The sequence below is a fragment of the Lissotriton vulgaris genome, chromosome 12 (genome assembly GCF_964263255.1).
Source record: "Lissotriton vulgaris chromosome 12, aLisVul1.2, whole genome shotgun sequence".
NCBI lineage: Eukaryota > Metazoa > Chordata > Amphibia > Caudata > Salamandridae > Lissotriton > Lissotriton vulgaris.
Genome location: NC_141700.1, coordinates 548,585,037 through 548,601,083, shown reverse-complemented (window position 1 = coordinate 548,601,083; position 16,047 = coordinate 548,585,037). Strand labels below are relative to the sequence as shown.

Below are 16,047 nucleotides of genomic sequence, written 5' to 3'. Positions count from 1 at the left end.
GTAAGTCTTTTCAAATGGATTTCTCTATCTTAGTAAATTTGCCTTTTCTGCATGGTCACCCCAGATTTTTCACCTTTTGCTGTAACCTACGTTTTTTCTAGCTTTAATACTGTGCACTTTACCCTTGCTAACCAGTAATAAAATGCTCGTGGTCCCCCTTTAAACATTACACATTGGAATACTCCTAATTGGTATAGTTAGCTTGCTTAAAAGTGCCTAGTTTATGGTAGAAAATGTACCCGGGGCCTAGAAGGTAAATGCCACTAGTGACTTGCAGCACCAGTTGTGCCATCCACTATAGTGGCATTGAAATATAGCTTCAGGCCTACAATTGTAGACTGACTGTAGCAGTGTAAAACTACTAATTGACCTGCCATAATGAATCATTTGGCAGGTAAAAGACTCCCTTTTAAATATCAGGTCACGCATAAATTCAAAACATTTCACCTCAGCCCACCTCGAGTGTGACTTTGCCTTTGTCTTCAGTACTTTGGCAATCCTTGCGCCTTCATGGCGATCAATCTCGGGACCTAAATAGAGCTATCCTTGTGCTTGGCTACCCTCCTGTTGTGAAGACATGCCTGCGTGTCAGAGCAATGATCCAGTGAGATTTTCTCTCTATTACCACCAACGGAGTCACCCGGAGTGAGGCCGTCCTCCTTAGCCACACCCTACTCCCGCATACTGTCTGGCCACATGATCTTAGCTCTCCCCGGGCCCTAAAGTTTCCCCTCTTGTCAGTATGGCAGGGCCTTGCCGGAACTCTACAGGGGAACAACTCCAACACCGTTGTTTATCCTCCTAATATTTCCAAAACCGCAGCTCAAACCTTCAAACACTCCATTCTGAAAAGACACCCTGATCTCTGACCTACGTTATAGCGCTGATAAGGGCACAATCATTAATGACCTCATCTTCTACTCCTGAGAAACATCCCTATGGCGCAATACCCTCTCGAACCTCCTTAACGTACGCAATACCAGGAACATTTCGTACGGCACTAAGCTCACAATCACACCCTCCTCAAACTTGCGGGCTGACCTTACAATCAACTTCTACAAAACCTGCATCGTCCTGATCCAAGCTCCAACCAAATATCCCAACAAATTTGCTGGCCTCTTCAACCTTCTCAAAAATAATGTGCACAACCCTCATTTTTGTGCACTCTCCCTACACCAACATTCGCCACCCGAACCCCTGCCTCGCTTCGTCCAATGCAGCCCAAAGGATAAGGATGAACGCCTCCCGCTTAGTCCCACCAATGGCCCAACCACTCCTCCTTGCCCCTCCCACCCCTTCCAAGGGTGCAGACTAGACCAACCCAAACTTTGCCGATCCCTGCTCTAAACGGCTCTCCAGGCAGTGTCACCCATATCTCTGCAAGGGATCTTCCTTCCACCCCCACAAAACCTCCACCTCCCCTCATGGATATCGTACCGCAGCCCTCCTCTGCCAACCAGTGCTCTTCCCCACCTCCATAGTAACTCATAGGCTAGACACCCGCAGAGTAGCAAACACCTGCCCCAACTATCCCTCGACCAATCTAGCAAGTGCGCCTAGCCACTCACAAACCACTCCTCCAAGGGTTTATGACACAGGAACCTAGCCTCACTACCATGCTACCAGCATATACCAACAGAACCGATCCTAAATTACTGACCTCCTTCCTGCAAGCTCTTCCCTCACGAATGGATATTGAAACTCTGCATATCAACAAGGAGAGAGGTAGGGAGCGAGCAACACTCTTTTTCCCCACTTGACATTATGAACAACAATGAAAGAGTGTTACTGGTTTGAAAACACAAGGGTATTGGAGCACATAGAAAAACAACACCTATTTGGTGTGTCTAGAAAGCCCTCACTCACCGACCTGGTCGGTGACATGCTTCATCATTGGGCCCCACTGGGAGTGAACGAGTGCCACCCCAGTGTGCTTCAACGCCAGATTTACTGCGGAGCGGGTAATGTGAAGATGTGGGAGCTAGGTGACAATCTAAGTGATTAAGGAAAGTGTGAAGTGGTGAGGTTAAAAATGTCTTAATTGTATCAAAAATGGTTTTATTGGCTGATCAAAGAGACATATTAAAAATGTGTTGGAGAACTAGACCAACTAGGTTGAATGGTCTGTTTCCAATAATATTGAGTGACGGTCAACATGTTTCTGCCAATGTCTGTTTTGTTTACCAGGCATTCGTCAGAACCTATGGTGAATTATCGAGACCCGGTTCAGAGGGAGCGTGCAGGTTTACATTCGGGTGCCTGGCGTCGCGGGCGGTGTGCCGAATACGCCATCACCCCCCTCCCGAGGTCTATGTGGTGATATTCTCTCACCTCGCAAGTGCATTTTAATTTTTGTGGTCTCCAGAATCCGGAGACACTAAAGGGATCCAACCACCCAAAAATTTGTATTTGTGTGGTCCCACTCATTTGCACTTTTTTCAGACGACTTTTAACTTTCACGTCCCCTGGTAGAGTGGGCCTTAGCATGTCCATACCGCTGGGGTATAATTCACCATAGGTCCTGACGAATGCCAGGTAAACAAAACCGACATTGGCAGAAACATGTTGACCGTCACTTAATATTATTGGAAACAGACCATTCAACCTAGTTGGTCTAGTTCTCCAACCCATTTTTAATATGTCTCTTTTATCAGCCAATAAAACGATTTTTGATACAATTAAGACATTTTTAACCTCACCACTTCACACTTTCCTAATCACTTAGATTGTCATCTAGCTCCCACATCTTCACATTACCCGCTCCACAGTAAATCTGGCGTTGAAGCACACTGGGGTGGCACTCGGTCACTCCCAGTGGGGCCCAATGATGAAGCATGTCACCGACCAGGTCGGTGAGTGAGGGCTTTCTAGACACACCAAATAGGTGTTGTTTTTCTATGTGCTCGAATACCCTTGTGTTTTTAAACCAGTAACACTCTTTCATTGTTGTTCATAATGAAACTCTGCACCACAGAGCATCTAAACTAACTTGAGTGACAAACACGCTATCCATATGGTTGCAATCAACTCCAACAGATCAACTACTCTCCGCAACAAAGAAGTTATTAATAACAATCTAGCGCAAGTTCCCATTTCCACCCCAACTGTCCGACCTCTTAATTAACTGCTGCTCCGCAGTGAAGCATTCCGCCGGTGTCGCTGATCTCATCCTGAGCCAAAAATCTGACACAGCAATCCTGACGAATCTTGGCTCCATGAATCCTCATCGCCCTGCCTAGACCTCTTAGTCTCTCCTAACTAGAATATCACAAGGCTGGACAGGCAATTAAAAAAAAGTGGGAGGCATTGCCTGCATCTACCGCTCTAACATCTTCGTATCTGAATTTCTGGCAGATCCCACGGAATCCTGCCAATACCTTGCACTCTCCATATGCGGAATCGCCACTCAACTGTGCAGACTGCACATCTTTTACCACCCCCTAGGTATGAAGGACCCCTTTACTGACCACCTCATGGAAATCATCCCAGCGAAGGTTTCCTCCAATTCCAAAGACATTTTTCTTGGTGACTTAAATCTGCACTGGATTGACCACAAGGACCCTCAGGTAAGCTCCATCAAAGACTTCCTGGCCGACCAAGCCCTTACCCAAGCCTGCACACTCCCAACACACTGGAAAGGCGCCCCTCTTGACTGGATCATTGCTAAGGAATCAACGGTCAAGCTTATCTCGATAGACCCTTGTGACAGATCTGATCACCACGCTATTACCTTCCACTTACTTGGTACCCACTAGAAAAGGGCACCACAACCTGTGATTCCCAAATGTTGGGTTAGAGACCCTGAGAACCTTGATCTCGGGAAACTGGCTGCACGCTGCAAGATTGAACTCTCCCCTTCCTTATATCACAATGGTCAACAACCTCCCAAATCACTATATCACTACTATGGGTAACATTCTTGATGATCTTGCTCCGCTAAAGCTAAAAAGAACCCAAATCAAAGACCGAAACCCCTGGTTAAACTGATCCCTCAATAATGAAAGGAGAACCCTCCGACAGACAGCACAAAACTGGAGACAACACCCCTCAGCATCCTATTTAAAACTTCTCCGCCAGAACAGAAATTACTATAATATGAACATCCTCAATTTAAAAAAAAGAATTCTTCAAATCAGAACTGGGAACGCCATGAATAGACCTCGCAAGCTCTTCAAAATGGTTAAACACCAATCTAACAAACTGGTTAAAACCTCCAAAGAAACCCCCAAATCTCTAATAACATTCAAAGAATTTTCCTCTACTCTGACAAATTTGCTGCCCTAGGAAACAAACTTAGATCAGCTTCCTACTCTCAACCCCCTCAAAAACTGCCTCATCTCTCCACTCTGCCTCCCCCAGATTTCACCTGAAAACCAAGCGCACTGGTCCAACTTTAAAGTTTACGACGACCTTTACTTCTTGAAAATTCTATTCACCTTAAACCCAAACAAGCACTTTAACAACCCTCTCCCCTCAAACTGCTTAGCCAATGCCTCCCAATCTATCATTCCTAATTGGACGGCAATATTCAGCGCCTCCCTTCTTCAGGGGTCGGTACCTGACTCTCTAGAAGCTGGTCAAGTCATCTCCATCTTTAAAAATACCTAGGCTGAACCCTGTTTTCCCTGTCAACTTTAGACCTATATTCAGTATCCCACTCCTAGCCAAACTTCTGGAGAAATGTGTGCAACAGCAGTTGAGCCAACACATCACCAACTTTCACCTGCTAGACGACTTCCAATCCGGTTTCAGGCCTGGGCACAGCACTGAAACCACCATTCTCCACATCATGGATGATGCCCTCCAAGACCTTGACCAAGGCAAAACCTTTCTCCTTATCCGCTTAGATCTATCCTCGGCTTTCAATACGGTCAACCACGAAATACTCCTCGAACGCCTCAATCTCAGGATGGGACTGGATGGCCATGTTCTCGAATGGTTTAGGTCCTTCCTCCAGAACAGCTCTCAGAGATTCCTAATCAACGGTAACTTGTCCGCTCCCTCTCCGATCTCCCTCCTCCAGAACTGCTCTCAGAGATTCCTAATCAACAGTAACTTGTCCTCTCCCTCTCCGATCACTGTCGGAGTCCCCCAAGAATCAACCCTGTCCCCTATCCTCTTCAATCTTTACCTTGAACCGCTAGCAGAAGTTCTACGCACCGCCAATATCTCCTACCACATGTATGCCGACGACACCCAGATCTACATCACCCAAAACCAGCCCCTACATGCAGGAATGGACTAAGGCGATCACAGCTTTACACTGCCTACCGACCATAGTGGAGTCTGCCAAATCCCTTGGAATAATCCTAGACTGCAGCTTGAATATGCGTGACCACATCAACTTGATGGCCAAAACTGCCAGATTTCACCTGAGCTATCTAAGAAAACTGAAACCTTTCCACGACACTCCCAACCTAAAAATAGCAGTCCAGGCACTAGTCATCTCCAGACTTGAATATGGATGCTTTACTCCCTTGGGCCTATCCACGATCTTTCTGGCCCCCTTAAAAGCCTGCTTCAACGCCGCCGCCGCCAAACTCCTAACAGGCTCAAAGAAATTTGACCACATTTCACCACACCTGAAAGCTCTGAACTGGCACCCTCTTGAGGCCAGGATCCAACTTAATCTGGCTTGCATCACTCACAAGGCTCTTTACATCAAATCCCCTGCCTTTCTCGCCACAAATCTCCCTGTCCGTCAGAGACCTCTTGCTCCAGCCTCCGCTCTTGCGAAAGGAAAACACGTACAATTGGGCTTTCTCTGGGGATGCACCAAGAATATGGAACTCACTCCAGCCCACTATTAGAAGAATTCCGTCTCTGGCTTGTTTTAAAAGAGAGGCCAAAATCTTCTTAATGGACAAATTCCTCCCCTAAATTCCTGCATTACATTCCCCTCAATGTCTTTGCTTTACATCCTGTGACTGATACACCTTGGATTTACCGGATGCTACCCACCCAGCACCTCCGGGCATCCAACCCATGGGCTCTTGGACTTCTCGCTCTTCTAAAATGTATGTACCTGTCTTTATCCCAAATGTTCCCCACCCCCTATGTCTTTTGTATATATTAATCCTGTAAGCGCTCTGATACCCTAACGGGTCAAGTTCACACTCTATAACACACTAAATAAATAAATAATGATAGGCCTTTTGCACCCCTTCAAGTGACTAGCACCCATAAGCTATTTTCACTGTGGCAGGCCTAGCTGTCCTAAATATATAAACTAGAGTACAAATTAAAAACCTAGTACTACATCTGGGAAATGGGACTAGCTAGAAATGCAATTAAACAACTACTTTTAGAAGTTCTTAAAACTCCAAATCAATGGTGAAGGCAGATTTGTAATAAACATGAAGGAAAAGTAAGTAGCTTTTGCAAAGTTATTTTCTCTGCTTGAAGTTCCTGGAGGCTAATTTGCTTTGACTATCCAACTTCTCCCAGCCAGTGGTTGTCCTTTGAATAGGTGTGAAATACCTCTCCGGAGCAAACAGGCTGATCTGAATGGGTAGAGATGGCTCCTCTCAACTTCACGAATATGCCGGGGTGGGGGGACGGAGGAGCTATGGGCATCCTTTTTGACACTACAATGTCAAATTCTGCTGGAGTCTCAAATCCTGCTTGACAGGTCTGCAGGGTTCACACATAACACTTGGAAAGCACATGAAAGGAAGGGGGCAGGGTGAGAAGACAATGTTTGTGTGTTCACTGACTGGTTGCTGAAGAATCCTACATTTGTACTACCAGACTTCTGTCTTTGAATTTGATGTGGGTAATGTAGCTCCATGAAACTGGTTTTTAGTGTTAGTTGTGAGAGTCTCTAGTATTACCATAGCCCACCCTACACATATCCCAGTCCTCCGAGCCCGAGCTTAGTGTGGCTGAAGACTTTCACAATCTTGAAAATGTCATAAGTATGTAGGGTTGGCCTCAGGAACTTTGAACTCATTAGTAAGGGCGTGCCACCCATTAGCTTGTGCCAGGTATAAATGTGGAACACCCAGGTACCCACTTCAGAACACTGCTGGAGATGATGAAGAACAGACGAGGCCTGCGGGAAGCCTTTTACGGACTGGACCTGCTCCTTCTTGTACCCAGGACAAAAACATATATGCAAGGGTAAAAAGGCTGACCAGTTCAGGCTACTGGGATACAAGTGCAAAAGGCCTTTCCTGCAACTGTCCGGCTGACCAATGGCAAATGGACCTGGACTGCACCCTGCTGTTTGCCTCTGACAGACAGCCTGTTGAGACTCTTAAGTGCTTCCCTTGAGGTCCTTGGTGTTTTCTTAGAAGTGTTCTCTTGTGGTGGACTGGGGCTTAAAGAATTAATGCGTGTAACAAGAGGGAGAGAGAGGACTAGTTAGCTAGTCCGAGTCCCCGAGGGTTTATATGTGATTAAACAAAGAGGACTAGCTTAAGTTGACCAAAGTGTTGCAGTACTCAAATTAGTTCTGTCACAGGCATCTTGTTGGTGTATTCATGAAGCCCTCACCTAAGGCTACAGATGGTCGACATGTTTCAGCCAGTGGTTTAGAGTATTCTGGCTTTTCTCAGGACCGTTTTTTTAAAAAGGTGTGGTGAAATAAAACAGACTTAGTGTTGTGGTACAGACCATGTGATACACTCACTAAGGCATTTTTCTATATGTGAGAGGGGGATTCCCTTCTAATGCATACCTGTACAAACAAACATTAAGAACAAGGACAAAACATTTACAGAGAGAGTCAGTAGTCAATTTAGACATATGGTCAACAATGCTTTGGTGGCCGGATCTATAGTGCAAGGTGAGAGGACTATAGTCGGCTATGTGTGATGGTACTGGTGGTGCCATCAGAGTGAAAATATGCGACTAATTAGGAGCGTGGTGTGGCTAAAACACGGAAATCACACTGAAAGGAGTTGACTTAGTGTGGCAGGGCGCAAGAAAATTGTTCTTACGCTTTGGGTTATTAGCCAAGGCTTCCTGGAGGGAAGCGGTAAGGGGATGACCCAATGGGAGAAAAAGAGATAGGCTGTAGGGGTTGGGGACCTGTGAGGAAAGAAGCGCTTACCCAGTTTGTTGTTTGGAGGCTTGTCAGGTTTGTCATACTCACAGTCTTTCTGGTCAGTGCCTGCCTTGTACCTGTTGTCCCGCCGTCGTCCTCCGGTAGAATGAGCCTGTCGGCGTGTGGGCTTTTTATACTATGGTTAACAAGGTAATGATGAGCACCTGTGGGAATAGTAAGGGTGGAAAGACTACCCCTTTGTGTTGTTGCTGCTCATGCTCGTGGTTTGCACACTAGTCTCTCGTGCAAGCTCAGTATGTCAGCGCGATTGCTATGTTGTTGCTCATGCTCATGATTTGCACACTAGTTTCTCGCACATGCTCAGTATGAATGCGTGATTATAATGTTACTGCTCATGCAGGTGATTTGTACTCTAGTCTTTTGCATATGCTCAGTATGATAGCGCGATTGTAATCTGGGTGATAAAGTATCAAGGTACATGTAGCAACAAAAATATGCCGCCGTTGGTACGGGGAAAGGGGCAACACCCGTGTTAGGTGTGGCGCGGTCTTATCTGCGCAGACGCGAAGGGATCAGCGTTGGCTATGTATGCGCTAATATTGGGGAAACATGCCTGTGGGACGCGCCGCGTCCCAGAGCGGTTCGGCCCGTTAATCACTGCTTAATGCGCATGCGCTGCTAGGCGCTGCGCGCTAAAGTTGACATGGCAGTATTAAGGGGGTTGAAGCATGTGCCCATGATTATGGCAGCCTAGTGGTACACACAAGAGGGAGCATGATCTATGTCTATGTACAGAGGGACTATGGCACGGGGGACTGACCACTGTACACAGGCGAGGTAATTGTGACTAGTGTAGGTCTAGGGTGTGACTGAATTCCACGGTATGGCGTCATTGAGGCCATTGGTTTGGGTGGATAGGTGATATATCCAACGTTGTTCCTTGCTGAGTAATTTCTTCTCATTATCCACTGCCAGATCCGGTAGTTGTTTGATGATGGTCCAGGTCAGGTCATTGGGAGTGTGTCCCTGGGTGATGAAATGACTGGTCAGTTTACTAATGTTCTTCTTGCACCTGATTGTGCTCCTGTGTTCTGTGACTCTAGTTCTTATTTTGCGGGCGGTCATACCGATGTATCGGAGGCCGCAGCTGCAGGTAAGTAGGTAGATCACGTTACGTGAATTACAGTTTGTGTGGCTGCGTTGAGTCCACACTTTGTCTGGTTCTAGTATCAATGTTTTCGTATGGCTGGTAAGATGGCACATGCTACAGTCATTGCATGGGTAATGTCCAGAGATTTTAGGCAGGCCCCAAGCATTCAGGATAGTGCTGGGTTCTCTATTGGTCAGGGGTCTGGGGCGGGTGCTCACGAGTTGGTCTTTCAGGTTGTTGCACCTTTTGTAGGCAAACCTAGGGGTTTCCCATTGTCGTTGTCCAGAGTTTAGGATTTTCCAGTTTCCAGTTTTCATTGGAGGCTGTGTTGAATGTGGTGACACACGTGATGGGTTGGTCACTCTTGTCCTTGGGTACAGTTTCCAGAAGGGCCTCCCTATTTGGTTCCTGGCTCTTTTCTTGGTTTTGTTAATGATGGCCCGGGGGTAGCCTCGTTCCTCCAGTTTCTTAGACAGGTCTGCCGACTGATTTTTGTAGTCGGTTGCCTGGGTGCAGTTTCTGCGTATACGCAGAAATTGCCCAAATGGTAAGTTTTCCCTTAAAGGGCAGGGATGGAATCTTGTGTAGTGGAGGAGTGAGTTCCTTGAGGTAGGCTTGTAAAAGGTGGTAGTGATCAGTTGGCCATCTTTGGCCCATATGTTCAGATCAAGGAATGCCAAGTGGCTTGCACTCGAGGTGCTTGTGAATTTCAGGTATGGGTCTCTTTCATTGAGCCAAGTGAGGAAGAGTTGTAGAGTTATTTCTGATCCCTGCCAGATCATAAGGATGTCGTCGATATATCAACGCCCTGTGAGAATATTCCTGGTATAGGGATTGGTGTTGTGGGTGATGTGGGTCTGCTCAAAGAGGTGGACATAGAGTCCTGCCACGCTGGGGGCGAAGACGCTGCCCATTGAAGTTCCGTTGGTTTGGAGGTACAGGCTTCCCTCATACTCAAAATAGTTTTCCTTTAGTGCTATTGTGGCACATTGGAGGATGAAGTCTCTGGGTGTGCGGTGCGGCCTTGGGGACTCCATAAGTACCTGTCTCAGGACTTGGATGGTGGCGTCCTGGGGGATACTGGTGTAAAGGCTTTCAATATCCAGGCCCACCAGGAGTTGGGTTTCTGGGTTGAATTCAGTGTTGTTGATGACTTGTAGTAAGTGTTTGGTGTCCTTGATGTAACTGGGTGTTTGCTGGACCAGTGGATTAAGAAAGAAATCGCAATAGCGAGAGAGGGGGTTCCAGAAGGGAGTTGATGCCAGACACTATAGGTCTGCCCGGGGGGGGAGAATACCTTTATGTATTTTCGGTACTGTGTAAAAGTATGGTACTTTTATCTTTTGGGGGCAGACGTACTCTGCTTCTTGTTTGGAGATGTGTTCCGCCTGATGGGCGGTCTTCACTAGTGCCTGAATAGTGCTTTGTAGTGAGTTGGTTGGGTCATGTTCCAGTTTCTTATAGTTTCTTTGGTCGCTTAGTAGTCGGCGACATTCGGTGTCATAGTCCTGTTTATCTAAGAGCACAATGCCTCCTCCCTTGTCGGCAGGTTTTATTATGATAGAGGGATTGTTTTTGAGTTCCTGGATGGTTTCTCTGTCTTCCTTCAACAGGTTGTTGAAGTGGTTGGTTGGTTCTAGGTTCTCGACATCATTGTAAACAGCCAATTCAAAAGTGGTGATCTCTGGGGGCACTGTGGAGGGTGGTGGGGTGAAGGTGGATTTGGTCCTCAGGCCTGTGATGTTAGGGTTTTCAGTGGGAGTTGAGTCGTCCCTCGAGGGTTTCTCGAAGAAGGCCTTGAGTTTTAGTTTCCTCATGAACTCCGCCAGTTCCACGTGCAGTTTAAATTTGTCCAATCTAGTCGTTGGCATGAAGGATAGTCCCTTTTCTATTACTGAGACCTGTTAGGGTGTCAGTGAAATGTTAGAAAGGTTAAACACCATGGACTCATGGGTTGCTTGGTTTATGGTTTGCTGGTTCCCGGTTGGCCTGGTGCCTTCTGGCGAGTGTTCGCGCTCACTGGGTTTCCGTCTTCGGCCCAGTGTACTTGTGGTTGCGGGTTGTGTCTTCTCCTTCCGCGTGTTCTTCTGCCCTGTCCTAAAAAAGGAGGCATGTGGGGTCCATGGTTTCCTGGGAATTGGGGCATGAGGCCAGGTGTATACATTTGCTGGTATCCGAAGTAGGGGTTTTGCATTGGGCCAAAGTTCGTTGGAGGCCCGAAGTAATGTCCACGTTGTCCTCCCTGCCAGGTGTTTGGCCAGCGTTGTCCGCGGCGGCCTCTGCCACCCCGTTTGTGTGAGCTATTGCTAGAGTCACTGGATGCGGAACTGTCATCTGCTGAGGAGTCAGAGGCATTTGAGTTATTGGCTGGCAGGGTAAAGTCTTCTTCAGAGTATGGAAAGACTTTGGCATAGCTACATTTTTGAGGTCTTTCTCAAATTTCTTGATTTTAGCTTGGGTCAGGTACTCCCTGTAATCGTTAATTTCTTTATTTTGGTCGTCTAATTTCTTTTTGTAGGCTGTCAGGGTCGTTTTGAAGTGGCTTTCTGCTAATTGGATTTCAATTACGATGGCTTCTGAAAGGCGTTTGGCAGTTTTTATAATTAGTATCATCCAGTCCCTGGTGCAATGCCAGGCGATCTGGGCCCAGTCCTTCCTGAAGGTGGGGTCATCTAGGAAGATCCTGGGTGCGTTGGTGACAATCAGTCCTCTTGGGGCCGTGTTGGTTTTGACATATTGGGCTAGGATCACTCCATGGAGGATGGTGCGGATCCTGTTTCTCTTTTTCTCAGTGAGGGTCTCCCAATCAGTTGTTTGGGCTATGGAATTAGCGATGTTGAAATCAACTTGAAAAGAGGGGTCTGCGAGAATATCGTTGACCTCCTCCTCCGTAAAGTTAGGCCATGGTTCTCGGCCATGGTGATGTTGTCAAACTCTCGCAGCTGTGCGCTGCCTATATATGCGTGTAACAAGAGGGAGAGAGAGGAATAGTTAGCTAGTCCGAGTCCCCGAGGGTTTATATGTGATTAAACAAAGAGGACTAGCTTAAGTTGACCAAAGTGTTGCAGTACTCAAATTAGTTCTGTCACGGGCACCTTGTTGGTGTATTCATGAAGCCCTCACCCACCAACCTAGTTGGTGAGTGAGTGGTGAGGTTGGGTGAGTTGTGATTTAAAACGGCTTGGTAGTGGTCCCAGTACCCGAGGGTAAATTAAATTTTAATAACTGGGCCGTCACCAGCGGTTAAAAGTAAGGCTACAGGACGCGTGAGGGTGGTGAGTTACTGCCCCCTGCGTCCTTCAGACCACCACCAAGCTGTTTTAAATCACAACTCACCCAACCTCACTGCACTCTCAGCAATATACCAGCTCCGCTGTAATCAGGCGTCGTAGCACACCCGGGACATACTAGGTGTCACTGGGTGGGGCCGATGATGAAGCATGCCACCAACTAGCTTAAAGAATTAAGTCAGAGTTAGGCCAGGACCAATCTGGTTGGTGTATACAACATGTACTGCACCGCAGTTAGCCCCAAATTATGCCTAGGTCCCGGTCTACTGCGACCATTGACTGTCATAAGCATGTTGGGTTTCTTGGCGTTATTCCTACTTAAAACTTAAAAAATATCCATTACTCCAGGTTAACCTTTTTGGAATTTGTCATTTTGTTTATTGAATTGTAGTCTAATTCGCTTTGGGATTTTTTTATTTCATTTTGACTTTCTTACTCTTTTGGTACTACATACATATTTTACACATTGCCCTAAGTTAAGCCTGTCTTCTTTGTGCCAAAACTACAGGGGGTTTAGCTTAGGATAATGTAGTGATTTTAAGAGGTCACTCTGACAAGGGTTGTTCTTACATGAGGTGGATACTCACCCACCTCAATCAATAATCCAGTTTCTTACATGCCTTAAAGTAAAGCAATGTTATACCAGTTTAAAATTCAGTATCACACAAATGAGGTATGAAAGCAGTGCAGCACTTGGGCATAAATTTACCATCCAAAGGTCTTCTTTTTCAGACCCTTATAATCATTTTTTTAAGTCCCAATTAAGCAAACCAAATCCATAAATCAGAGAACGCATTGTCTTGGAGTTTTTCTTTTTCAAAATACAAGGCCTCCCTTGTTGCAATAAGTTATTGTGCAATTCAGATTGCCAAACTTCACATTATAATAGTATCGGAGAATAAAAAAGGTAGCAGGATCATAATAAAACGTTAACAACATTTAGATAATTTGGAAGCTTATGACAGGCCACCTATTTAGGTGCTTGCAGAGTAAATATCTTAATCAAGAAAGTGAATGTGATTTCATATACACATAAACTGTGCAAGATGCATTTTGCGTGTTGTATTTCCTCGATTTAACATATTGGTTTTGAGCATATAAAGCATGGCATTTTTTGTGATGTACTCTTCCCTGTTGGAGATTGACTGTATTTAAGCAATCCCTGCATATTAGGATGTATTTGCCTGAATTAACCTTGGTGCCAGCATGCCCACAGGAGCAGAAGAATGTTCCCAATCCCCACCTATGTTCAAACACAAGGAATAGACATTCACATTGCTAGTTTCCACACTGGGGGAAGGGGTAGGGATGAAATCAAGACTGCCTGAATAGGCTTTAATACTGCCTTCTGGATACTCACTCTGCAACCTTGTGTCTAATGAGAATTTCACAGAATAGAATGGTGATGGCAAGCACCTAAAATGAAGCACAATTAACTCTAAGCAATTTACACAGTAAGCATGTTCAATTTGAATATATCTTAAAAGCTCTTTATACTCTTGCACTTTACACACACTCTCCAGATTAGAATACTGTCACTCTTGTATTTCTATTAGCTAATACTTCTAAGACTTTTGCTTCTCTCTTATAACAGATTCATACAAGTCTTGGATTTCTTGGAAGACACTAAAACGTATTCTTCTTGAGAAATTACATGGGAACATTTGAAACCATAAATTGATAATCGAAAGAAAGGAGGAACCCAACTCAAGGCTCCACAAGGAATTCCAAGAAATCCATTTGATGAAGCTAGATTCTCTTGAATCTCTGATTTTAAGTTTACTTGAATCCTCATCATTTCAGCAATACACATAGAACCCGCCTGCTAATTATTCTGCAACACTCCTTTGAATATTCTGGGGATAAAGATGTCTGAAAAAAGTGGAGACTGTGAGAAAAATGAGTCTGTTCTCATGAATGAGGAATACTCCAGGTATGCACACCAAACTTCTGAGGAATCAAGGTAAATAACTGAGGAATACTTTGTCAATTCAATATTGAGGCGGTGCACTGAAAAAATAGCTCTCTTGCAGACGGTCCAAAGACTAAACCACTGACCTTTTTTCTCTTTTACTGGGGCTGCAATCTTGGAAATCCTCTGACGCCGAATTTTTAAGGCAGTTAAAGAATGACTTCAGAACACTCCTCAGATATGGTAATTGATTTCTCCAACATGAGTATTTGTATAGTAGCTTCCCATATAGTCTGCTTGCTTTGTTTTCAGATGACATACACTCTGGCCTTCCTGACAGTATTACTTTTCATCATGTATTTGTTGTTGAAGAAATAATTGTCAGTACATAATTTTTTCTTTTTTAATCTTTTTTCATACACACAGTGGGCCTGAAACGACATGAGGAAACTTCCAAAATGTATCTTATTACGTCGGAGGAAGATGGCGGCCGACTGACTTCGCCGCGAAGAGGCTCCGCTGAGTCTCCCTCTACAACGATGATTAGAGATGCCACCGATCATCGCGGAAATAGCAGTGAACTTGAACCACATCAGGACTGTAAAACCCCTGATAAATGAGCGTAAAGTAATGATGTGGCAGAAAATTAGAAGCGGTCCAAACTCACCGTTACTCTTCGCCATAGCAATCCTTCATGGCACTGAAGACGCTGACTGAGCACCCGCTCGGTGCTTTCTGATGAAATTCGACCTGTGTGGCTGGCTGTGTGGCAGTGGCAGGAATCGTATCTCCTCCGAAGGCTGCGAAGTGTGCTCGAGGACGGTGAGGCGCGGAGAACCCCTTCACAGAGACAGCTCTGCAGCGGCATTGGCAGCGGCTTCAAAGCAAAAAGAGCAATCAACACAGGGATACAGTGTTGCTTTCTACGCACCTACAGAAGTACGCAAGTAAGGATGACTGGCAAAGGGGGGAGAGGAGGAAAGGGCAAACCCTTGCAATCTAGCACACCACAGATAAGTACAACACAGGCACTCACACACTTATGTAAAAAATTGGACAGCACAAGCACGAGTCTGAAAAACAAAACTGGAGGTGAAAAAGGGGGTGAGAAAGGGGATGGCCGGGGCAAAAACCCACAGGAGAAGGAGAAGGACTCATTCAATAAACCCTCAGGGAAAAGGAGCAGTACTCGAGCACCCAAGGACAGCAATAGTTTGCAGCCATTAATCTCCAGTAGTTTCGCGGCTGCAGGTGGAGGTCACAAGCCAGCTGCTGCCATAGTAGGCTCAGATACTTTCACAACGGAGGGCCTAATCGAAGCGCTTCCCAAAACAGTGGCCACATTAGCGATAGAGGGTGCCAAAGACAGTATTGACAGTGGAGCTAACTGACCCACCAGCCCCTCTTCGTTGGCGAGCTCTACAACCCCTGCTGTTGATGCTCCCGGTAGCTCTACTCCCCCCAGCAACGCCACACGCTACTCACCTACTGATAGACTGGAACCAAAAAACGCCAGACAATCAGGACCAGTTTTTCTCTTTGACGGAAGATTCTGAAATATCGGATATTAGTATTTCATTATCAAGCGGGTAAGAAGGCAAAAAATGGTACAGCAGCCCAAATACAAATTCCCAGAGATCCAGAGCAGGCGCAAAAAAACTACGCAAAAAAAGAAATGGAGAGC

The 16,047-nt window shown here is 45.8% G+C and overlaps 1 protein-coding gene across 1 annotated transcript in view; it reads left to right on the top strand.

Annotated features, from left to right (window-relative positions):
- NUDT17 (nudix hydrolase 17) overlaps positions 1-16,047 on the top strand; it is a 373,515-nt gene that overhangs the window by 287,167 nt on the left and 70,301 nt on the right. The gene's annotated exons all lie outside the window — the stretch shown is intronic.